A 25,206-nucleotide genomic window follows, 5' to 3' on the forward strand; every position below is an offset into this window, starting at 1 on the left:
TGAACGAGGAGGTGGGAAAAGATGAATACACAGTAGCACAGCTGTTGTTTACCCTTTCCACCGTTCAAATGAAGTTGATGTAAATAACTTAAAAAACAGAGACAATGGCCAAAAGTAAAGAAATCATTAGGAAATGATGTGTTGAGTGTTTGTTACTTCATTTTAAATGGAATTTACTGAATTGTAAGTTCATGTCATGTGATTTCCCTGGTGGCTTCCCTGGTGGCTCAGACAGGAAAGAATCTGCCTACAGTGCAGGAGGCCCAGGTTCGATCCCTGGATCAGGAAGATCCCTTGGAAGGGGAAATGGCCACCCACTCCAGTCTTCTTGCCTGGAGAATGCCATGGACAGAGGAGCCTGGCAGGCTACAGTCCATGGGGTCACAAAGAGTCAGACATGACTGAATGACTATCCTAGCACATAAAGCTGTCATGTAATTTTAATAGTGACTGTTAAACAACTTGTTGTTGTTTGGTCACTCCGTCGTGTCCAGCTCTTTGCGACCTCATGGACAGTATCCCACCAGGCTCCTCTGTTCATGGGATTTCCCAGGCAAGAATACTGGACTGGGCTGCCATTTCCCTCTCCAGGGGCTCTTCCTGACCCAGGGATCGAACTCATGGCTCCTGCCACATATCCTGCATTGCAGGCAGATTCTTTACCACTGAGCCACCAGGGAAGCCCTTGAAAGTTTAACAACTGGCTCAGCAGCTGTGAGAACCAGGACAAGGCAACTCCAGCACTGCTGATCATGTGGCCCCAGGCACAGAAGAACTCATAAGCCTGTTACTTCAAAACGAAGCCCACACGTTGTCGTCCAGGCTTCTATTTTCTCATTCTGTGAGAACAGTCCTTCTAGAATGTCTTGCCTTGCTTTACTCACCTACCGAACAGACAGAAGACCATCCCTATTGCTGTTATAGTCTGCGGATTATCTAATTCAAGCCTCTGGTTTACCTGGCTTCCCAGGTGGCTCAGTGGTAAAGAATCTGCCTGCAAAGTAAGACATGTAGGTTCAATCCCTGGGCTGGGAAGATCCCCTGGAAAAGGAAATGGTGACCTACTCCGGTATTCTTGCCTGGGAAATCCCACGGACAGAGGAGCCTGGTGGGCTACAGTCCGTGGGATTGCAGAAGAGTCAGAAACAACTTAGCAACTAAACAACAGTTTTACCAAAGAGGAAAATAAGTCTCAGAAGAGTCAAATAATAGTAATAATAATAGCTGACATTGATTAAACTCCTACTATAGGCCAGCTGCTGTGGCTGTGCTAAGAGTGTCATGATTCAATAAAAAGCAGCTCCTCCTTTTTTTTTTTTGTCCTTGCTGAGCAGTTTGTGGGATCTTAGTTCCCCAACCAGGGGTTGAACCTGGGCCCTTGGCATGAGAATACAGAGTCTTAACCACTGGATCTCTAGGGAATTCCCAGCTCCTTCTCTTGACTTTGTGTTTTCATCAGCCAAGCTGCCTCCCAGTTATTCTTTGAGAATGAAAACTATGGCTTTATTATTTTTATATACCCTGACATAACTTGCATAGAACCTTAAATATAATAGGTGACAATAAATGTTTGCTGAGTTATACTAAGATGCTTAGGTTCCAGACTCAAATATGCTTCTTGTAGTCTTGGAAAACACTGCCCCACTATTGTCTGTCACTGCCAAAAGGTCTTCAAAACCTTTTTGGGGAGTAAAATATACATATTATAAAATGTACCATTTTAACCATTATAAAATGTATCATTTTAAAATGTACAATTCAGTGGCATCAGGTTGGGTTTTAGTTTAGTCACTCAGTCGTGTTCAACTCTTATGACTCCATGGGCTGTAGCCTGCCAAGTTCCTTTGTTCATGGAAGTTTCTAGGCAAGAATACTGGAGTGGGTTGCCATTTCCTTCTCCAGGGGATCTTCCCAGCACAGGGATCGAACCCCAGTCTCTTGCATTGCAGGCGTATTCTTTATCAATTGACCTACCAGGGAAGCCCATTTATAACACTGTGCAACCATTCAGTTCAGTTCAGTAACTCAGTCGTATACGACTTTTTGCAATCCCATGGATTGCAGGACACCAGGCCTCCCTGTCTATCACCAACTCCAGGAGCTTGCTCAAACTCATGTCTCTGTAGGGATAATAGTAGTACCTACCTCCAGGGTTATTGTAAGGATTAATGCATTCATATGTATAAAGTGCATAAAGGAAGTGTACTATCCACTTCCTGTGAATAACACTCTGGGATTATTATCTTTCTGGAGACCTTAGTGCATACATGAGTGATATTTGAGTGTGTGCGTGTCACAGGCAGTGTGAAAGCGCTGAAGGATGAGGGATGGGTGAGGCAGCAGCAGATCCTGGGAAAACCGTATGGAAAGCTGAAGATTGGTGATCTTCTGGTGTTGCTGACACGCTTTGGGGCCTTTAGGCGTTACCTCTCTGAGCCTTTGTTTTCTCACCTGTGAAATGAGAACATTTGACCAGATGAAATCTAAGGTCTGCTTCACATTTAACATTCTATATCTGTCTCTAACAGGTTTGAAAGGTGCCAGGACTTTTTAAGGGAACTGAAGAAATCAAATTAGCAGGTAGGGAGGAGGGTTCCTCAGACAGACATTGATACTTGAGTGGAAACAAGACTCTTAGGTCAACCGTGCCACCTGCTTGAGTCATCTGGTTTCCCACATCCTCTTCTGAAGGAGCTATGCACCATTCCTCTGCACTAAGGTTCAATTTCAAGTTCACATGGTCCAGTTCTAAAAGGCCAGAGAGATTCTTTGTTGGCCTTGATGACTCATAGAGACAGTTTGCCACCTATTTTACTGATGACAGTCCAGGATTACAGCACTGAGAGATTACTGAGTCTTTTGCTTGTTTTTTTTAAAGGTAAAATTTACCAGCTGGTGATCTCTAGTTATTTTCTGATCTGCTTGGCCAGATGGCACTTTCAGTGATAAAACTGCACAACGCAAAGAGGTTTCACTTTGCTCTGTATCTTCTCTGCACCATTTCTCAAATAACATGTCTACCCAGCAGACTTTTTTTCTGAACCCAGAAGCTTAGGCATTCAGTGATGAAACCTGATGAGGGAAGCTCTTAGAGTTTGATTAACTTGGAGACATCATCTAGTTGCTGTTTGATTAGACATTCAAATAAAACCATACGCATTCCTATTGGATACTCACTTTGATTACGAACATTTAAAAATTCACTGATATTATTGTTGTTACTACTGCATTATCATTGTTGTATTGATAATGAATATTGTGTAGAATACTTCTACACCACTGACTCACTGGAAAAGACATTGATGCTGGGAAAGATTGAGGGCCAGAGGAAAAGAGGGTGACAGAGGATGAGATGGTTGGATGACATCATTGACTCAATGATGAGTTTGCTCTCAAGTTTGAGCAAACTCTGAGAGAGAGTGAAGGACAGGGAAGCCTGGCATGCTGCAGTCCATGGGGTCACAAAGAGTTGGACAGGACTGAGTGACTGAACAACAACAAGAATACTTCCACATTGCCATTCACAAAGTATCTTTCAAAATAGTAATTTATTTGATATATGTTATTGTCCTTCGGGGAAGTGTAGGACTGTAGATGAGAGAATAAGCTTCAGAGTTTTACCAAACTGGGTCAGAATCCCAGCTCTGCCCTTAGATTCGGTTAGTCTCAATGTCCTTATCTATAAAATGGCAATAATAATGCCCAATTTATACAGTTTTGGGTGGATTTGGAGACATAATACAAAGAGCCTAGTTCAGTGCTTGGCACATAAACCATTCAGTAAATAGTAGCTATTACTACTATTGTTATCATTATTCTCCTTTTCTACATGAGGAAAATTGAGGCTCAAAGAAATAGAGATTTATTCAGAGTTGTTTAAGCCATAAGTGATAAAGCTATGATTCAAATGTAAGGCTTTGGATTCAAAACTTGTGTTCTTTCCACAGTGTGACATTGCCACTCAAAGACCTGCTTTAGTATACTAAAAGTGCCTAGCTTTGTTATTAAACTCATTAAAAATGTACTTGTTGTTTTTTATTTGTTATTTTACTTTTTTCCTCTTTATTTCTTTTTTTCCCCCTTGTTTTTGGCCATGGGGCTTCTGGGATCTTAGTTCCCCAACCAGGGATTGAACCCTGGCCCTCAGCAGTTAAAGCACAAAGTCCTAAACACTGGGTTGCTAGGAACTCCTCCCTTTACCTCTTCATAGTTCTCCTCCCCTTCTCTCTCCCCTCTATTTCTCTGTCTCTCCCTCCCTCCTCCTCTCTCTCTCTCATTTAGTAGAACCCAAATTAGGAAATTTGAAGTAAAGAGCAATAAAAATAGTCCCTGGATTTGTTTCTGACTCATAGCCAAATACCTCCAAATTACACTCAGGTGCCTACCATCTTTCAGCATCTCCAAATGTTCCCTTAGATCTTTGGAGCTAGAAGCTCTCTTCCATGTCATCTAGCGCAGCTCCTTGATGAAAGCAGAGAAAAGTCAGTTAGCACAGGAAGTTTAAACCAGCGAAGGAGCCAGAGCTAGAACCCACAGGTCCAGGATCCCAGTCCACATTTCTTTCTTCTTCTCTTTGCTCTTCAATGAGTATTATCTCTCCTCTACTCTTTTACTAAAACTAATGTACATTATCTTCATAATCCTAGGTACTTGGTTTGATGATCATTTAAAATATCAGCTGGTTACACAGTTGTGACACTCGAGACATCACAGTCATAAGGCCAGCACAGCTTCTTTGGAAATCATGCTGTCAGGACGGGAGTCTCCTCCCAGCACTTTTGTTCTGGTCTTAGGGTGGTAACAAGAGGCTTTCTCGTGACTTACCTAAGCCTTCCTGCTTTGGGCAGAATTGAAAGTAGGGCAGTACTTGCCAATCCTGTGTTATTTCAGTGTCTCCCTATGGTCATAACCAACATTAGGAAGTATGAAAATTTAAATTCTATGCTTGCAGCCTCTCTCTCTCTTTCTCCCTCCCTTCCTCTCTCCCTCCCCTCCTTTTTCCCTTCCTTCCTTCCTACCCAAGCCAAATACATTGCTAAACCCAAATTTGGAGATGTTCCAGGAGTGAGGCCTCTTTAAACTTGATCCTCTAAAAGATCATTTCCTCCTTATTTCTCCCACATTCATAGTGCCTACCTCACAGGGCACCCAAAGGCAGTGAATGAATAAATGCACAGAGGAGGAAAAAACATGTGCCCAGTTTTGAATTTTGAGTCCTGAGCACATCACCTAAATCAAACAGTGATGGTCATCTTGTGTTTTGAACTTGGTTTGAATTCTTTTCAAACTCATCTTGTCACTTGAACCTAAATTTTATCCCTTACCCCTTGGGTGAGTCATTTGACCTCTCTAGGATTCTATTTTTTTTTCCATCTGTTTATGGCTGTGATAATAGCTCTAAGGGCCAGTAGAAGAAATAAATAAGTGCTACTTGTCTGGCTTCCCTGGTTGCTCAGCAGTAAGGAATCCACCTGCAACGTGGGAGACTCCAGTTCGATCCCTGGGTTGGAAAGATACCATGGAGAAGGAAATGGCAACTCACTCCAGTATTCTTGCCTGGGAAATCCCATAGACAGAGGAGCCTGGCGGGCTACAGTCGATGGGGCCACAAAGAGTCGGACACGACTGAGCTACTGAACAGTAAACAAAACTTGCCTGGCATATAACAGCCCTTAAATAATGCTCATATTCTTTCTTCCCTTGCCTCCTCAGTGCCTCTACTGCCCCTCTTCAAATCCTCCTTGGTTCTCTCCTGATTTCCACTAGCAACATGGTAGAACTTGGGGTCATTTTCCTGTGCCAACTCCCATTTCTTACACTTCAAGCTGCTTAGTTCATTTCCATTTCTACTCAGCAGGGAAGACCAACTTTCCTTCTCATGGATCTGGAATTTGTATTCCTCTTTGTTTGTCTGAAGTTGAACACTGTGGGGTATCAGCCTGCACCTTCGATCTAATCCCTGTTAGTCCAGAGGGACAGGTCTTCCTTGGCAGTGAGATTTTAAAATAACACTGCAGGCCAAGCATTGCTGAAATTCAGCTGAAACCAGCCTTCCCTAAAGACCAGCTGCCTGCTCAATCAAAAGTCTTGGATTCCTCTGCAAGATTGCATCTTCTGGGCTATTTACTCAGCCCACAGCTTACTACAAAGCTGGTTTTCACCCTATGGTAAAAACTACAAAGATAGCCTCTTTCTTAAAGATGGATGGCATCTTTGAGTTGCCTCAGGCTTATCTGCAGCCATTTTCTTGTAGCCATTCCAGCAGCCCTCAGTTCTCTGCTCACTGGTTTTTCACACCTTTGGAATTTATTCCATGGATTCCTAATGACTGGGTAAGTCTGCTTGGCGACTTGCCCTGAACTGAAAGGACTCTATTACTTTTATTATTATTATTTTTGCAATAAGATCACAATCAGAGTCAGTCCCACAAGTAGGGCAAGGAAAGGTTTCCTAACCACCTGTCAAGATGTGGAAGAATTCCTCTTGGTCCAGAAGTGCAGTGTCTGGATCATGGCTTTCAGCTTCTTCCTGTGTACCTGGGAATTATAGCCAGGAAACCATGGCAGAAGGCTCACGTATTCTTCCATCAAATACGTATTGGGCATCTACTCCATACCAGGCACTCAGGCTTGAGTTGACAAGATGAGTACGTCATAGTCCCTGGTGAGCAAAGGCAGATACACCTAAATGTAGTCACTGCCATGTGTTACACACTGTAAGAGAAGTCTGTATAATGGGCCAAATATCTCAGGGCAAGGAGGCCCTCACACTGGATGGTGGAGTGTGGTAGATGAAAAGGGCATCACAGAGGTGATTGTCTGACAGAACTTCAAGAATGAGGAGCTCAACTGACTGGAGACATGTGGCATAAGGGCCAAAGTGGAGAAGAAAGGAGAGATTGTTTGGTTTGGATCCCTGCAGAAGTAGGTTCAGAGACAGTGACTTAAATGCAACAGTTAGTTTGGGAGATGACCCCAGGAAACAGCTGTAGGAGAAAGGGGAATGCAACCGGAGTGGAAGGGAGGGTGTGTTACCGAGACAGTTACCATTGTGGGTAATTGGAGCTCAACTCCTTTGGGCAGCCATGGGAGTCAGTGTAACATAACGTGTGGCTCAGAATTATTTCAACTAAAGAGCAAAGAAGCTGGAATAGGAGGAGCTGCTTTCAGGGACACTTCTACTTCTGGCTTGCCCTGCCTAGGGTGCTCCCACAGCCAAAGAAGAGCCACAGAACTAGAGGTACAGGTGTATGCAGCAATTTTCAGTGTGGACAGGTACTTGTACCCTGAGACATGAAAGGCACTGAGACATGAAAAGTCTCAGTGGTCCATGAATTATGGACCATTAGTGAAGGAGCAAGAGGTAGAGTTGAAAAAGAAAATGGGAGTCAGGACTTCCTTGGTGGTCCAGTGGTTAAGAATCCGCCTGCAAGCCCTAGAGCCTATGCACCCTAGGGCCCACACTCCACAACAAGAGTAGCCACTGCAATGGGAAGCCCCTGCCCTACAACTAGAGTGGAGCCCCCAGTCACTGTATCTAGAGAAAAGCCCATGCAGTGTCGAAGAGCCTATGTACCACAATGGAGACCAAGAGCAATCAAAAAGAAAGAAAGAAGAAAAGAAAGAGAATGCCTTGCTAAGGGATTGGATCCTTACCCAACGGGATGGGTGTCACTGAGGGATCTGGGGAGCCAAGCACTATGGTCAGATGAGCCAAGTGCCACAGAAGCAGGAGAGGTTGTGAGATGGGAAGGCAAAGCAGCGCCCAGATCCTGGACTTGCCATCATACCAGATGGACAAGTCGGCAGCACTTACAGGGTCGAATTCATTGTTCCTTCTTCTGAACTAAGGCAAAGCAGGGCCCTTGTGCTATTATAATAATTGTGCATGCTTACTTAACCAGACCATCCATCTATGGTCTCTGATTTCATGCACCATGCTGAGGCCAATACCTAGTGCAGGGTCCGGCACATGGCATGTACTCAGGAAATGATTGATGGATGGAGGGTAGATTGGTTTATACTCATAGCTCTACCCAGAGCTATTAACTGCACTTATAGCAGGATTATCCTTGATTCCAAAGGGCACTAGATTATTTTGTGTATGCATGTTGAAACTAGACTGCAAAGGTGGTGTTGGCAGGACGCTCTGAAGTATTTGGGGTCTCCTCTAAAAGCCCAAAGCAGGTCACAGAAGATGCCCCCTCCCCCTGGGCTGCTCTAGCAAGGCCTTGGTGGAACTTTGCTTAATCGTCACTTGCATGGAGACATTTGCCACAGTCTTTATGTCATCACCAGGGGCTGGACTTTCCCTCTGGCCTTGGCCAACTAAGTGTCCTAACCCTTTCTTTCTCCCTAAATCAGACAGCAGTTGCTTCTGGTTGCCAACCAGAGAAAGAGGCTATCATTGTCATTCAACAAGAGGATGGTTTTCTGAGGTGGCTGTGTGACCTTTTTAGAAAATCCCCATGGAAAGGGGAAATATTCTGATGGTAAACAAGAGGAAAATAGAAACAATTCAGTAGCTAAATTGTTTCTGGAAGGGGCTCCATGCCCAGTAATTCTGACGCAGATCTCAAAGAAGAGGAGAGTTAATAGAATCCCACCACTCAGAATCCCAAGAGAACCTCTAGAGGTTATGCAATCCATGGCTCTGCCAAGGACACAACCAAACTGAACCTATTAAACAGTGATACTTCAAACATTTTAGGAAGGAGATTCTTTATCCTTTTCCATTAGAGATCAAGAAATTTTATGGTTAAGAAGCCCCTCAAGGAAATAACAGAACTTATGACCTGGAAACTCATTTCATAGCTGAGGAAACTAAAGCCAAGCTTCAGTTCAAGCCAGTATTAAAACACTGTCCCTTGACCTCCTGTTTAGAAACTTCCTTCCATCACTCATTAAGCATTCCTTGAGTGCCCACCATGTGGACCTCTAGTTGGAATGGGGGAAAACATAGCTCAATAAGATAGTTTCTGCACTCGCAGGACGGGCTCATAAGCCAGTTGAGCAGAGATATTTGCATTTAATTAACTATAACCAAATGTCACCAATGCTACAATAAAGGCATATTCAAATGTGTCTTGAAATCTTACCAAGGGTCTTTTTTGTTTTTTAAAAAATAGGTGCTAATATTTACAACAGATTGCAAATGTTTCTACTTCTACCTCCTCCTCCAATCCTCATGTCCATTAACAAATGTACACATATCATTAGGTATATACTTAATGACAACTTTGTAAATACCAGAATTTTGTTATAAAATCAGAAAGCACATGCTCCCATCTCAAGTTGCAGTGTCAGGTTATTATTTGTCCAAAGAGTTAAGGAAGCTGAACTGAGGTTTGTTTACCTTCCTACTGCCTACAACCTTAGGAACATGGTCACTGTGCTGATAATAAATGGAATCAGATGCTAAAAAAAAAAGTAAATAAGAATAAAGAAAAAGGAACTCTTACTACTTGTCCAGGTTTACTATAATCTCCACAATGAAATACAATATCTTATTTTTCATTTTTTTCCCACACTTTAAACTTTTTATTTTGTATTGGGATATAGCCAGTTAACAATGTTGTGGTAGTTTCAGGTGAACAGCAAAGGGACTCAGCCATACATATACATGTATCCATTCTCCTCCTAAACCCCTATCTGATCCAGGCTGGCATATAACATTGAGTAGAGTTCCATGTGCTATAAAGTAAGTCCTTGTTGGTCATCCGTTTTGTGAAACACAATATTTTTGAGAGGAGGAGTCATATGACGAGTCACTAGCCCATGGACAGGTTGTCATCATGAAAGCAACAGGCTGAAGTTAAAATGTCATTTTATTTGAACAACACTGTGTCACTTAGGGCCTGAAAGAAACATGCTGCTAGACTAGCATCTTATTCTAAAAAGAAAAAAATGCACTATTGTTACCAAAGTTAAGAAAGGAGATACTACCAGAATGATAGCTTTTGTAATAGTAAGATATGAGGGGGAAAATGTCCCTGGGAACAGACAGGTAAATGTGTATAAATTTCACTAACTCTGCCATTGTTATTTCATTTGACTCTTCATTCAATAATTGAACTGGAAAGTGTAAGTCAGTGATGTATCACAATAAAAACTTACGTTCTGAAACCAAATCTCCTTCTGCTTCCCTATTAGTCAGTAATGACCTAGCTTCAATTGCCTGCCCCACAGCTGGATGCTGCAGAGAACTTGTTCCTGACAACTCATTAGATGCCCCACTCTCCTATCCACAAGTCTCCAGTTCTCTCTGTGAATCCCTATTTTGATGGATGGCCACAAGAAGCTAGAAACCTTGGAAGCAGTTGCCTCCTCTCTTTTTCTCACTGCCACCCCCGTCCTTCTTCCTTACTGCCTTCAGTTGACATCAAATTCTCTCGATTCTATTTATTCAACAAATCAGGAAGTGTTCAACTGCAGTAAATAGAAATCATTCTCGCTGGTAGCCATTCCCTTCTCCAAGGTATTTTCCTGACCCAGGGATGGAACCTGGGTCTCCTGCATTGCAGGCAGATTTTTACTGTCTAAGCCACCAGAGAGGCCCTCTAATATATGCAATCAAGTCCTTATACAGTGATTGGAAGAGCAGGCATTCCACTGGACCTGGAGGCCAGCCTTCCACAGTAACACTGCAGAACCAGCCTGTCAGGGGAGCTGCTGCATTGCCACAATCAGGAAGGTGAAGAGTCAGAACACCACCACTGGAACTACTGAGTTCTGGGACACACCGCTTTCTGGGATCAGAAAGCTAGTACCGCCATGTTCACAACAAAGGCTGCTAGATCCACACCAGCAAAAAAGAGTGCCTGTGCCCTGTGCTCTGTGCTCTACCCACAAGCCTAGAAGCCCATGGGGTGATGCCACAGAAACATGTGTTTATGACTGTGGTGGCTGGACTAAACAGCAGAAGCAGCCAGAAACCTACCCCCTTCCTCACTTTTAACAAATCTTGCACAAAATGGATGTTTGTCAGAACTCACATTGCATTTGGAACTTTAACCGAAGGAGTCTGGGAAATGGGGGTTTTAGCTTCTCAGCCTTTCAAGAAGGTACACTGGAAGGAGAGCGGAATGAGATAATTCACAGTATTCACCACATGCATCATCTCTTAAACTGCCACTGCCCTATGGACCTTGTCATCTCTTACCTGAACCATTGCAATATCTTCATTCCTAGTTTCTCTACTCCCAAGTTCTTCCCTCTTCAATCCATCCTCTGTGTTATGCTTAAAACACACCTGTAATCATGTCATTTTCCTGCTCAATATCTTGGCACCCATAAGCATAAGGACCATTTTTCCATTCAAGTCTCTGAACCATCTGGCCCCAACTCACCTTACCGTCTGCAGATCTTGCTACTTCACCACCCCTTAGGCTTTGGTCACACGGGGAGTTAATTGCTTTCACCACCTCTCCCCCATCTTGCTGTTGTTTTTGACCTTCTCCTGACTACAATGCCTACTACCCTTCATTTTCTTATTTTTAATCCCACCTCTGAGAAGTTTCCTTCACTTTCCCCCTCTTTCCACACAGGCAGAATTAATGGGTTTCTCCTGGCATTTTGCATCTCTCTCTATTGCCTTCCTCACTTTGTATTATATATAGTTATATATGTGTCTGTCTTTCCAGTGAGGAAATGGACTGTTTGTTCTATTCATCTGTGTATACCCAGTGCTTAATTCCTGGCATGCTACAGTCCATGGGGTCGCAAAGAGTCGGACACAACTAAGCAACTGAACAACAACAAGTTCTTGGTACTCAATAAATACTTGTTGAACAAATGAATGAATTAATGACTTGTCCTGTGTGTCTAGGATACCCAGTTCCATCTGACTAGTTTTTTTCTTCAGCTTATAGACATTTCGAGGCCTTTCTCCTCTCAAAAAGCAAGTTTTCCTTTGATCCTCTGGCTATTATCCTACCACTGTTCTTCATTTCAAGACCAGTTATCTGAGAGGGTTATCCACACCTGCTATCTACACTCCTTCACCACCCAGCTTTACCACTCCACCGAAAGCACCCTTGTCAAGGTCACCAGTTATCTCCTGGTTGCTAAACAAAATGATCGTTTTCCATCTTTATTTCATTTAACCCTTGCCTCACTTGACTTCATGAACATGCCTTCTTTCTTGGATCTCATTCTTTCCTGGGCAAATACTTTCTTTGTAGCCTTCTCCATGGACTCTTCTCCCTTGATTGGGACAGAGATCCTGTCTCTTGTCCTCTTCTTGTCCTCCCAACACTATGGGAGGTCTCATGGCCCCATTAGACTCCTACCTCATTTCCTATCATTTTCTCCTTCCATCTCTCCATTCTAGCTGTACCAGCCCTCCAGATGTTCTCGAATTGATCCACAACATTCTGGCTCAGTTGGTAAAGAATCCATCTGCAATGCAGGAGACCCAGCTTTGATCCTTGGGTAGGAAGGTCCCCTGGAGAAGGAAATGACAACCCACTCAGTATTCTTGCCTGGAAAATCCCATGGTCAGAGGAGCCTGGAGGACTACAGTCCATGGGGTCACAAAGAGTCGGAGGTGACTGAGTGACTAAACCACCACCAGCTCTTGCTCTGCCTGGAGTACACTGCCTCTGGGCATTGAGTTGCGCTGTCCCTCACCATCTTCATCCCTCTCAATGTCACCTTTTTCAGAGAGTCCTTCTCTGACCACCTTTGAAATATTGCAACCTACCTCAGCTTTATATTCCTTTCCTGCTTTACTCCTCCTTTCCCTACTTTCCTGCTTTATTTTTCTTCGTAGTACTTATCATCATTAAACCTGCTGTATATTTTTATTTATTTGCACATTTATTTTTGTCTGTCTTTCCCAGTCAGAATGTAAACTCCATGAGGACAATATTTGGTGGTGCCTGCTTTGTTCACTGCTATTTTCCCAAGTTCTAGAACAGTGCTTGGCACACGGTGTTCAACAAATGTTTATGGAATGAGTGATTGTCTCTACTCCAAACCTTTTTGTATCTATTTCACCCTCAATATCTGATCAGTCACTAAGCCCCATGACTCTTATCTTCTAAATATATCCTTAATCCCCTCTTCTCCATCTACTTTGCCTCTACTATATCCTCTCACAGGTTTGCCAATCTGATCTCTGCACCCCCTATTCAAAGCCCTTCTGAAACTCCTTAGCATAACAGATGATTCTCATGAACTGGTCTGTCTCTCAATTTCATTTTACATTACTGCCATCTAACCCTCTAGCTATAGAGAGCTCCTTGTCTCACACTCCTGAATCCACCATCTCTCTTGTCCGGTTAAAAATAAATACATCTTTCCACCTGGCCAGCTCTTAAGCAAACTTCAGACTTCTCAATTCTGACATCATCTCTCCTAGGTGGACTCCTTAAGCTTAAGTTAAACTGCCATGAACTTCTTGGGCTCATACACTGTAAGGCCATTGGATGTCTCGTCTGTTGCCATAGAACCTACATCCCTTGAAAATAGGGACTGTATCTCATTTATTTTTCTATATTCAGCATGATGTACAGACACATGATCTACCTGACACATGGTAGATGCTCGATAAATATTGGTGCAGTTCAGTTCAGTTTAGTTGCTCAGTCGTGTCCGACTCTTTGCGACCCCATGGATTGCAGCACGCTAGGCCTCCTTGTCCATCACCAACTCCCAGAGATCACTCAAACTCATGTCCACTGAGTCTGTGATGCCATCCAACCATCTTATCCTCTGTCAAGCCCTTCTCCTCCCACCTTCAGTCTTTCCCAGCATCAGGGTCTTTTCCAATGAGTCAGCTCTTTGCATCAGGTGGCCAAAGTATTGGAGTTTTCAGCCTCAACAGGCCCTCCAATGAAAACCCAGGACCGATCTCCTTTAGGATGGACTCGTTGGATCTCCTTGCAATCCAAGGGACTCTCAAGAGTCTTCTCCAACACCACACTTCAAAAGCATCAATTCTTCGGCGCTCAGCTTTCTTTATAGTCCAACTCTCATATCCATACATGACTACTGGAAAAAGCATAGCTTTGACTAGATGGACCTTTGTTGGTAAAGTAATGTCTCTGCTTTGTAATATGCTGTCTAGATTGGTCATAGCTTATCTTCCAAGGAGCAAGCATCTTTTAATTTCATGACTGCAGTCACCATCTGCAGTGATTTTGGAGCCCCCCAAAATAAAGTCTCTCACTGTTTCCATTGTTTTCCCATCTATTTGTCATAAAGTGATGGGACCGGATGCCATGATCTTAGTTTTCTGAATGTTGAGTGTTAAGCCAACTTTTTCACTCTCCTGTTTCACTTTCATCAAGAGGCTCTTTAGTTCTTCTTCGCTTTCTGCCATAGGGTGGTGTCATCTGCATATCTGAGGTTATTGATATTTCTCCTGGCAATCTTGATTCCAGCTTGTGCTTCATCCAGCCCAGCATTTCACATGATGTACTCTGCATATAAATTAAATAGGCAGGGTGACGATATGCAGCCCTAATGTACTCCTTTCCTGATTTTGAACCAGTCTGTTGTTCCATGTCCAGTTCTAACTGTTGCTTCTTGACATGCATACAGATTTCTGAGGAGGCAGTTCAGGTGGTCTGGTATTCTCATCTCTTTCAGAATTTTCCAATTGTTGTGATCCACACAGTCAAAGGCTTTGGCGTAGTCAATAAAGCAAAAGTAGATGTTTTTCTGGAACTCTCTTGCTTTTTCAATGATCCAGCAGATGTTGCCAGTTTGATCTCTGGGTTCCTCTGCCTTTTCTAAATCCAATTTGAACATCTGGAAGTTCACGGTTCACGTATTGTTGAAGCCTGGCTTGGAGAATTTTGAGCATTATTTTACTAGCATGTGAGATGAGTGCAATTGTGCGGTAGTTTGAACATTCTTTGGCATTGCCTTTGTTTGGGATTGGAATGAAAACTGATCATTTCCAGTCCTGTGGCCACTGATGCATTTTCCAGATTTGCTGGCATATTGAGTGCAGCACTTTCACAGCATCATCTTTTAGGATTTGAAGTAACTCAACTGGAATTCCATCACCTCCACTCGCTTTGTTCGTAGTGATTCTTCCTAAGGCCCACTTGACTTCACATTCCAGGATGTCTGGCTCTAGGTGAGTGATCACACCATTGTGGTTATCTGGATCATGAAGATCTTTTTTATGTAGTTCTTCTGTGTATTCTTGCCACCTCTTCTTAATATCTTCTGCTTCTGTTAGGTCCATACCATTTCTGTCCTTTATTGAGTCCATCTTTGCATGAAATGTTCCCTTGGTATCTCTAATTTTCTTGAAGAGATCTCTAGTCTTTCCCATTCTACTGTTTTCCTCTATTTCTTTGCACTGATTGCTGAGGAAGGCTTTCTTATCTTTCCTTGCTATTCTTTGGAACTCTGCATTCAAATGGGTATGTCTTTTCTTTTCTCCTTTGCTTTTAGCTTCTCTTCTTTTCTCAGCTGTTTGTAAGGCCTCCTCAGACAACCATTTTGCCTTTTTGCATTTCTTTTTGTTAAGGATAGTCTTGATCACTACCTCCTGTACAATGTCACGAACCTCCGTCCATAGTTCTTCAGGCACTCTATCAGATCTAATCCCTTGAATCTATTTCTCACTTCCACTGTATAATTGTAAGGGATTTGATTTAGGTCATACCTGAATGGTCTAGTGGTTTTCCCTATTTTCTTCAATTTAAGTCTGGATTTGGCAATGATCTGATCTGATCTCAGTTCATGATCTGAGCCACAGTTAGCTCTCAGTCTAGTTTTTGCTGACTGTATAGAGCTTCTCCATCTTTGGCTTCAAAGAATATAATCAGTCTGATTTCTGTGTTGACCATTTGGTGATATCCAGTGTAGAGTTGTCTCTTGTGTTGTTGGAAGAGGGTGTTTGCTATGACCAGTGCGTTCTCTTGGCAAAACTCTGTTAGCCTTTGACTTGCTTCATTTTGTACTCCAAGGCCAAATTTACCTGTTAGTCCAGGTAGCTCTTGACTTTCTACTTTTGCATTGCAGTCACCTGTAATGAAGAGGACATCTTTTTTGGGTGTTAGTTCTAGGTCTTGTAGGTCTTCATAGAACCATTCAACTTCAGTTTCTTCAGCATTACTGGTCGGGGCTTGGATTACTGTGATATTGAATGGTTTGCCTTGGAAACGAACAGAGATCATCGTGTCATTTTTGAGACTGCATCCAAGTACTGCATTTTTAAAACAAAAAGTAGACAGTTGGATGATGAATCCTAACAGGAAATACTTACATTGGGCTTATAATGTTCTGGTACTCTTCCCAGGACCCTACTTGTAGTAGCACATGGAAAATTCCCAATAATCCTAATGCTGAGGGTACTAGTAAGATGCCTAAAGGCCCTAGATGGTTATTTGACCACAGTCATACAGTTGGTAAGCAGGAGAGACAAGATTCAGACTTAGGTATCTGGCTCCACATATTGGTAACTACTATGTTTAAACTAGTAATGGATGGATGGAAGGTGTATACAAGGATATACTAAGTAGAGAAACCACAGAAGCAAAGCACATATTATTTTATGTGGTTTTTATGATCAATAAATTTGACTAAACCTGAAATGAATTCTGTCTTGTAAATTAGTCATCTTGTAAAATGTGTCAAGTTAAAACTTTATTTTGTGTTCAATCTCCAATGTGACTCTAAAGCTCAGATCCTAGCTGAGCTAAACCATATCTTCCTTGACACCCACTTCTACAAATTGATATCACAATATTCAAATGTATATCCACATTCACTTATTCATTTAACAAACATTTTCTGAGTGCCTACTGTGTTCCAGGCCCTGTCTTTACACTGGTACTACTGCTACTAGATACATACACTTAATATATAATGTAATTGTAGACAATACAGAATCTTTTTTGAGGCCGTAGAGTATAGTGGTTAGGATCATAGGCTCAGGAGCCAGACCACCTGGGTTAAAAATCAGTTCTGCTGCTTTCTAGTTGTGGGACCTCAGCATTGTCAGCTGTCCAGTGCATTGGTCTCTTCAACTATAAAACAGGTATAACAACATTCTATCCTATCTCCTGGGGTTGTTGTGAGGATTAAATAGTTAATATGTGTGATGTGTTTAACACAGCATCTAGCAAAAACTCTAGGAAGCACTTAATAAATGTTAGTAATTTTATGTTGGCAATCATTTTTAATTAGTTATTGTTGAACAATTGAGCTTCTTATGTGAGGTTGTTTTCCACTATAAAATAAAAATAAATCTGGAGACCTTCTCTGGGAATAAGCCTTAAAGGGATATAAAGGAATTAACAGCATTTGTTGCTCTAACAAAACCATGTTTTGGTCTTGAGTGGGCCTTTAAGGGCCTGTAATTTCCATCATGCCTCCTTCCATCCCAGCAGGTGGGTGAGTCGGGGAAAGCCTGCAGTCTAAGCAGGCAGGCTTTGGCAGAGCTATTTGTGCAGGAACTACGGAGGTCAAGGGACTCCTTGTATTGAAGGCCTTTCTCAAAATGAAGGATTTGGCTTCCGAGATTAATGTTCGAAGTGAACCCCTGCTATACTTAATTCCCTTTTCTGTGAACTCAGTACATTTTTAAAATTCAGTTAGGGGCCCTCCTATGGTGTGGCATGGAAACCACAAACCCAGACGCCCTTCTGACGGAGTTCATACTGCCCTCCCTCATCCCTTGACCCAATGGACTGCTGACTGCATTCTAGGATTAATCACTGCACTGAATTCTTTGGGTTAAAGTGTGCCCAGAAATAACATGTCTTAAATTTGCACACATTAGGTCCAGTGGGGATTTAATATAAACATTTAAAAATAAAAGATTCATTAAAAAGGGCTTCTATGAGTAGCTAGGGCTTCCCTGGTGGCTCAGACGGTAAAGAATCCGCCTGTAATGCAAGAGACCTCGGTTTGATCTCTGAGTTGGAAAGATCCCCTGGAGAAGGGCATGGCAACCCACTCCAGTATTCTTGCCTGGAGAATCCCCATGGACAGAGGAGCCTGGCAGGCTGCAATCCCAGGGGTCACAAAGAGTTGGACACAACTGAGTAGCTAGTGGCCACCATATGAGGAAATGAGAAACTGGAAAGTGGGGATGAGAGGTCTCTCTGGGTTGAGTTTCATGTTCTAAGTTACCAGAGGGTTGATAATTTAGAATCCTCCTGCATTGCATGCGGATTCTTTACTAACTGATCTATGAGAGAAGCCACATCAGAGGGTTACTTTTTTGAATAATTTCTGTTGGGCAAAATATCCATAGCCTCAACAGTAAGCTTGATTGGTGATTTTATCCCATCTACTAATAAATTTTCTGTTTCAGGTAAAATTAGGTGGAACGAGGGAAACTGGCAGAAAGTAAATCCATTGAGAAGATATTTGCCTTTTTCACTTTATGATCTCAGCTCCCATAAGAAATAAACATTAGAGGCTCCCTCCCCATAAAAGTCAACTGCTTGAGGACTTCTCTGGTGGTCCAGTGACTGAGACTCCAATGTCTGGTTGGGGAACTAGATTGCACATGCCTCAACTAAGACCTGGTGCAACAGAAAAAAAAAAAAAATATATATATATATATATATATGTAGTCAACTGCTTATCATATAACCACTGTTACAAGGAGTTGTTATATAGGGAAGCAATTATAACAGTAATAACAGCAAACAGTTATATAGCAATCACTGGGCATCATTCTAAGCTCTTTGCATTTATTACATGCCTAATTGAGGCCTAACATGTACCATTTTAGTGCATGGTCTTTGGTCTTTAAAAAAGAACAACTAATGTGTTGAAAACTTAGACTGTGTCCAGCACTATGCTTTTTTTTTTTTTTTGGCCACATTTCATGGCATGTGGGCTCTTAGTTCCCTGACCAGGAATCGAGCCTGCACCCTCTTCAGTGGAAGTTCAGAGTTATAACCCTGGACTACTAGGGAAGTCCCGAGCACTGTGTTTTTATGTTTAACTTACCTCTTTTAATCCTCATGATGACTCCACAGTTAGGTGTTGCCATCAACCATAAACTGAGGCTCAGAGAGTTAGGTAACTTGCTCCCCACAATTGCCAAGATGAAAAGTTTGGTCTTATCGACCTCAAGCCCGAGCTCTTTATCTTGCTGCTCTTCTATCTGTCATAGAATTGGAAGCGTACTGCATAGATTCAGCATGCCTCACTCTCATAGGGGTCTTTGATGGGGTTCTTTGTGGGTTTCCATGCCTCCAAGGTGAGAAGTGTCTCAAAACTCTGGCTAGAATTTCCTGGATTTCTCCCCACAAGTGGGAGATAAAATAATTGTTTGGAACTCCTTGATCTTGTTCCTTAACTGGATATACAAATAGAGTAATCATAGTTCTAGCTATAGGAAATAGTGAAAAGAAGTTTTAAAAAGAAACCCAAAACAAAAAACCTTGACTCTGCTACTTACTAGCACCTGGAGCAACTCTTGATGACCTCAGTTCTAATATGAGCAATGGAGTGATGCAAATGATTTGTGCTTTACTCATGCATACCTTATACAGTTTTGATGACCAAAGATGACATCACTGTTGGAAAGTCTATGTTAGGTGCGTTGTTACTATTATACTGTGATTTAAAAAAAAAAAATCATTTATTTATTTTTGGTTGTGCTGGGTCTTCCTTGCTGTTTGGGCTTTCTCTAATTGCAGCTAGCAGGGGCTTCTGTTTGTTGTGAGAAGGTGAGGCTACTCAGGCTTCTCATTGCAGTGGCCCTCGTTGCAGAGCAAAAGCTCTAGGCATATGGGCTTCAGTAGTTGCAGCTCGCAGGTTTAGTTGCTCCGAGGCAAATGGAATCTTCCTGGACCACGGATGGAACCTGTGTCCCCTGCATTGGCAGGTGGATTCCTATCCACTGTACCACCAGGGAAATCCTATACTGTGGTTCTTTGCAAATGTTGGAGGATTGCTCCTATTAATGAGGGTGTCTTGGGAATAGTGTTATTTGATCTTAAACATATGAAAGACAATTCTTTGTGAGCCGTGGAGTAGGTTTTTTCCAAGTACCAAAGGCAATACCACTTCTGGAGTACCTACTATGTGCCAGTAATCATAATGAGACTTCACCTCTCATTTAGCTCTTATACAAATCCAGAGAGGGAGGTGTTATTATTTTGTAAATGAAGTAACTGAAGCTCTCCATGGGGTTGCAAAGAGTCAGACATGACTTAGTGACTGAACAACCACCACAAACTGAAGCTCAAGAGCACCTAAGCAATTTACTCAGCAGCACATAACTAAGAGGTAAAATTGAGATTCAAACTTAGAACTATAGGGAAACAATTCCTATGCTATTGGCATTCATTCTAGCCCTCTGCCTTTTAGGCAGAAGGGAAAGAAGAAAACAAAAGCAAAAGGTGAGGGTCTGCAGAACTCAAGTGCTCCAGGATCATTGGGTTTGCCTGAGAATTAAAATAATCATGATGATAATGATAATAATAGTAAAGACGAAGAACAGACATCAAGGTCAACCACAAAGAAGTACTAACAAACATTTATATTTATTTTGCCATAGACTGTCACTTAAAAAATGTTTTATTTTCTCTATGTTCCTAGGGACAGCAGTGGGAAGTAGTTAGGAATAAGAATGATATCCACTTAATAGGTGGCAGTGTACAAAACTGAGAAAGAAGGAGCAGTGCCAGGCATCATTTGAGAGAAAGTGAACCACTGAGGACTGCCATAAGGACTTGCTTCCAGGGAGTTGGGCTTCCTCAAGGGCCATCTTCCCTGATTCCAGCTCCAGTTCACCTGCAGTCACTGACCTCCATGCTTTCAAACTTATTTGCTTATTCCTAGCCATTATTCCCCAGGTTTGGCCCATTGCTTCCTATGGAAAAGCCTGGAAAAATAGGTGGGAAAATCTGTGAGCCTGAGAATGTCCCCTCTTGAATTCTTTAACTCAGAACGTCCCTGACACTGTGAGGCTCTCAAGGTAACAATCCTGATACTTACGGAAAAGAAAAGAAAAATCTGAGCTATGTGGAGTCAGAGTTTTTAAGTTGTCTTGAGGCTGTGGAATGCTTGTCTGTGCCTGGCATCTTAGATATGGTGAGAGAACCTTGAAGGGGTCACAGTGCCGGATCTTCATGGCTTATATAGTAACAAGGAATGAATCTAAAACTCAGAAAACATTTAATTGATCTGTTAAGTCTTGCACCATAGAGAAGATAAAAAATCAAAGAGACTTAAAATGTTTCAGAATTCTTGGCTGGTTTGAAGGAATCATTTTTCCAAAAGGTGGCAAACACTGCTTTTAGATTTAACTGGAGCTGAAAACTATCTCGGCCTCACCACTCACGGAAAACGTGCTCTAACTGACCTCAGTGCCTTCAATCTGCAAAACGGGAATGAAGTACTCCATAGGATAGAATTGTAGGGTAAAATGAAGTGGGTTAAAGCACACAGCAAAGTACTAAAGGCCTCATTCAGGTAAAGGGGCTACGATTTCTTTAAGAGTGAAGTTAAGTGGAGAAAAAAGGGTGTCAGCACTGCACACCTTAGCCATCAATCATTACTTTCAAATATTTATGAAGAGCTTAAAAATTATTTCCCCCAGTTTCACACTGATATTCAAATGGCAATGACCATTATTTGTCCAGCATTGGATAGGATAAGTAACTCTCTCGGTGTCAGACAGCAAATTAGGTGCCTAAATCCGAATTAGAATGAAGTACACTTCCCTGGTAGATGGCTAGATCGTGAGTTTCCTCTCTGTCAGAGAACTTCATGGAGTGTATAGGTCAATTTATTTTCATGTATCTTGTCCATCTTGTACCTTTTAAGTGAAATGGAGATCACTTAAACACTATTTTTACAGGACCTTTATTTTTCATTATAGTCAATGAATGTAAACTGCAGAAATTTCACCGTTAGAATCTTCCGGATAGGGAGGCTGGGAGAGGTTTTAAAAAAAAAGAAACTAGTTCATGACTACAGCTAGAGAGTGGCAGTGTTGGCTCAAGAGCCCACTTTTCTGATCAGGACCCCACCTCTTCAGAAAAAAGCTATAGTACAAATAATAATAATTAATTATTATTATTTGGCATTAGTGGCAACTAACACAGCGTGCCAAGCACTGTTCTAACCTTTTTGTATGTATTAACTCATTTAACCCGCAAAAAAAAAAAAAAAAAAAAGATTTGAACTATTCCTTCACTAAAGCAACCCAATGAGAAGCAGCACTTTTTTTTCCTCCCCTCAGTTGAATGACACTGCAACCCGAAATCACAACTCCGTTTTAGGTTCCTGGTGGTGCCTGCTTCCTCTTCTAGTTTGTTTAGTCACAGAATTCGATTCCTGTTGGCCGATTACGCGCCTACAAACAGGCTTAGCGCTCTATTGAAATGCGTGAGGCTCCTTAACTCTTGTATAAACAGGTAATGCGAAGGGGTGGGGCACAGATTGTGGGTTTCTTGAGGATGGGGCTGGGATGGGGGTTAGAACCGGCTCCCCAGAGGATCGGGCCGAGGTTAAGGGAGGGCTTGGCTGCTGTTTTAAAATGCAGTGTCCCCCGCCACCCCCCCGCCCCTTTCTAGAAACCAGCTGTAACTTTAGGTCAGAGCGTATTAAAATGAGCCACTTCTGAACCAGCAGCGCCCAGGCCCCAGGCCCTGCTGTGAAGGCCCCAGCAAAGGTCAGGGCTTGGTCCGCGTGACGCTCCTTCCCGTGCCCGTCCGAGCTTCTCTGCCTCAGGTAAGGACACTCTCGGGAGGTCCCCCACTTCCTCCAGGCCCGCCGCCGAGCTCGCTGTGATCCTACCTGGTTACACGACTTCTTTACCGGGGTGGGGGGCGGTGTGGAGGACGGGGGTGGGGTGTTCCGACCGGCTCGTGATTCAACAGCTGGTTCCTTATTCCTCAAACGTGGTTCTGCTTGGTTTCCCTCAACCGCCCAAAGCGGGGGGGCCAGACGTCTGATTTCGGGCAGATGTCCTCAGGTGGAGCAGGTGCCACTGCTGGGGCTATTTCTTGGCTGTCTAAAATGGATGTGACTTTTTGAGCGGGGAGCGACAAGTCTGTGTGGTGAAGTCCCCACGTCTCTTCCCCATCAAGGCAGATTTGTTTTGTTTTGTTTTGTTTTCCCCCAACCTTCAGCAAAGGTATCTGCGCTCCTAAAACAACAGGAATGTTGCACTGGCCTTCAGCCAGCGGAGGCTCAGCGAGCAGGATAAAATTTCAGAGCAGATTTACGGGAAGTTGCCGGTGTTGGGAGTAAAAATCTGGTTTGGTGAGTTTAAGGGAAGGGAGTAGACGAGAGACAACCTTGCTACTGTGAGGCGAACGGCCTCGGATGGGGGAGGGCAGAAGCGGGAGGAGGGAACAGGGAAGAGCCGGAGCTGAGGCTCGAGCGCTCCTCGCGCGCAGCGCCGGACGCACGCGGGGCTCCCGGGGCCGCAGATCTCCCCCTGGTGCGGGCCCGGCGCCGCTCTGCCCGGGGAACTCGCCGCGCTTTCGAGTTCTCGCTCCCGCCAGGAATTTAGCCCCGAGAGAACTGCCTTCTGGTTATCGCGCCGGCTTCTCACTTTGGAATGTGCAGTTTGGGACAGTGAGAAGTTGGGGCTCGGGGAGTTGTCCTCGGAGAGAGTTTCTCTCCTGCGGGTTTCCAAGGTTAAGAGATTCTGACAAACTGGAATTCCCAGAGCCTGGGAGTGAAGCCTGAAACGATCTGTGGCTTTAAGCGGCGCGGTAGGGACTCGCTGGACACTCCTTATTTTGGTTTTACATTAAAAAGAGGGAGGCCGAGAAGATGTTGTAGGTTACTTCCTAGCTGTGTCAGTCGCTGCCGCGCTCTTAATGGTGTTAATTTCAGAAGTGGCGACTGCAAATACATCGCAAAGGTAAGGTCGTTTTTGGCACTCTTTCTAACTACTGTCTCTTAATCTTACCTGTGGGTCCAAGTTTTGAAATTTTGTTTTCCTCTCTCTTTAGACCTTATCTCCCCTTATTCTACCTTCCCCCTTCCGACTCTGGCATATTTAATGGGAAAGAAATGGTTTATAATAAGATTTTAAAAGCATCAGCTTCTGGAAAAGCAGAAAATTATATACAGTCAGCCCCATCGTTTCCTCTGGTGATGAAACCTTTTCCATACAATAAATAATCCCCCGCCCCTGCCCCCTGCTCTTGAAAGCTTATGATTGGGCTGTCCAGAGGCACAGGTGACTTTTTAGACTCAGATTATTAAAGTGAGATTGAGAAAACTTTTATGACAGGCATCTCACAGTGAGTGGTAAAGAGGGGACGGTTACTGGGGGTATGTGTGTTGGGGGAGGATATGAGGGGAATATCTTCTTGGAGTCATTTACCTCCCAAGGTAACACTGACCACAGGCTTAGTTGTTTAAAGTTAAAAATTCAATCTGCATAAAAGTCTAGGGCTGATGAACTATGACAGCTGACACATCCGCCACTGGATATTTAAGAAATCAGATAAAATAAATGAAGTGGAATTTTTCAAATAGTGATTCATTTTTTATTAAGGTAAAAGTTCATCTACTCTTGGGTACTGTCCCAAGGCATTTAGGGATGTGTCTTCTTTCTTGAGGCTTATCTAAGATTGTGTCCTCAAGGTACTTTACTCATAGGCCGTGCTGATTTTTGCCGTACTGATTTGTACTGTACTGATGTAGCACATTCTAATGGCTCACCCAGTGTTCTTTAGTATGAATATAGATTAGAAATGTGTTCTTTAAAACTTGTAATGCTGGAGTCACAAGAATTTTTTAGGGCAAAGTAAAGCATAAATGTGAAGAGGTTGCCACAGATTTAAGCACAGTTGCAATTTAGACCAAGTGCATTTGAGAGTTGCAGGTGCCGATTCTAAAAGGTAAAAGATTTTCAACAGCATAAAACACAATCTCTAGACAAAGCCAAGTACCCATTCAAGGTGATGAGATAGCATTTTGCAGGATTTTGTATTGCTGTTCAGCATAGCTCAGATGGTAGAGTCTGTCTGCAATGCAGGAAACCCAGGTTCGATTCCTGGGTCAGAAAGATTCCCTAGAGAAAAGAATGGTTACCCACTTCAATATTCTTGTCTGGAGAATTCAATGGTCAGAGGAGCCTGGCGGACTATTAAACAATAATCCTTGTCAGATTGATGATCTGAAATCTTGGAGGGAAACAAAACTAACCCAGTCCAAAATGGAAACAGGAGGAAGGAAAGAAAGGAATTTGGGTTTTCATATCCTTTCTTGTCTACCTTACCCTTCACCTTGTTCTGATAAACCG

The 25,206-nt window shown here is 42.9% G+C and overlaps 1 protein-coding gene and 1 long non-coding RNA gene across 24 annotated transcripts in view; one reads left to right on the forward strand and one right to left on the reverse strand.

Moving 5' to 3' along the window:
• Positions 1-1,306: 1,306 nt before the first annotated feature.
• Positions 1,307-23,300, reverse strand: LOC145546089 (uncharacterized). The gene is made up of 4 exons (XR_014082495.1): positions 22,737-23,300; positions 6,459-6,660; positions 4,386-4,461; positions 1,307-2,451 (listed from the first exon to the last, which is right to left on the reverse strand). It is a non-coding gene; the product is annotated as an uncharacterized LOC145546089 (long non-coding RNA).
• Positions 22,176-25,206, forward strand: part of RBM47 (RNA binding motif protein 47) — a 179,607-nt gene continuing 176,576 nt past the window's right edge. For 10 of the 23 annotated variants that reach the window (XR_014082459.1, XR_014082474.1, XR_014082464.1 and 7 more), the window contains exon 1: positions 22,748-23,814. The gene's annotated coding sequence lies outside the window, so the exon portion shown is untranslated. Of the gene's footprint in view, positions 22,671-22,747; positions 23,815-25,206 lie in introns of those variants that run through there. The other 13 variants (XR_014082467.1, XR_014082485.1, XM_081591834.1 and 10 more) reach the window with 6 other exon arrangements.

This window comes from Giraffa tippelskirchi, chromosome 1, assembly GCF_054371585.1.
Source record: "Giraffa tippelskirchi isolate mGirTip1 chromosome 1, T2T-mGirTip1v1.2.pri, whole genome shotgun sequence".
In the NCBI taxonomy this organism is placed as follows: domain Eukaryota; kingdom Metazoa; phylum Chordata; class Mammalia; order Artiodactyla; family Giraffidae; genus Giraffa; species Giraffa tippelskirchi.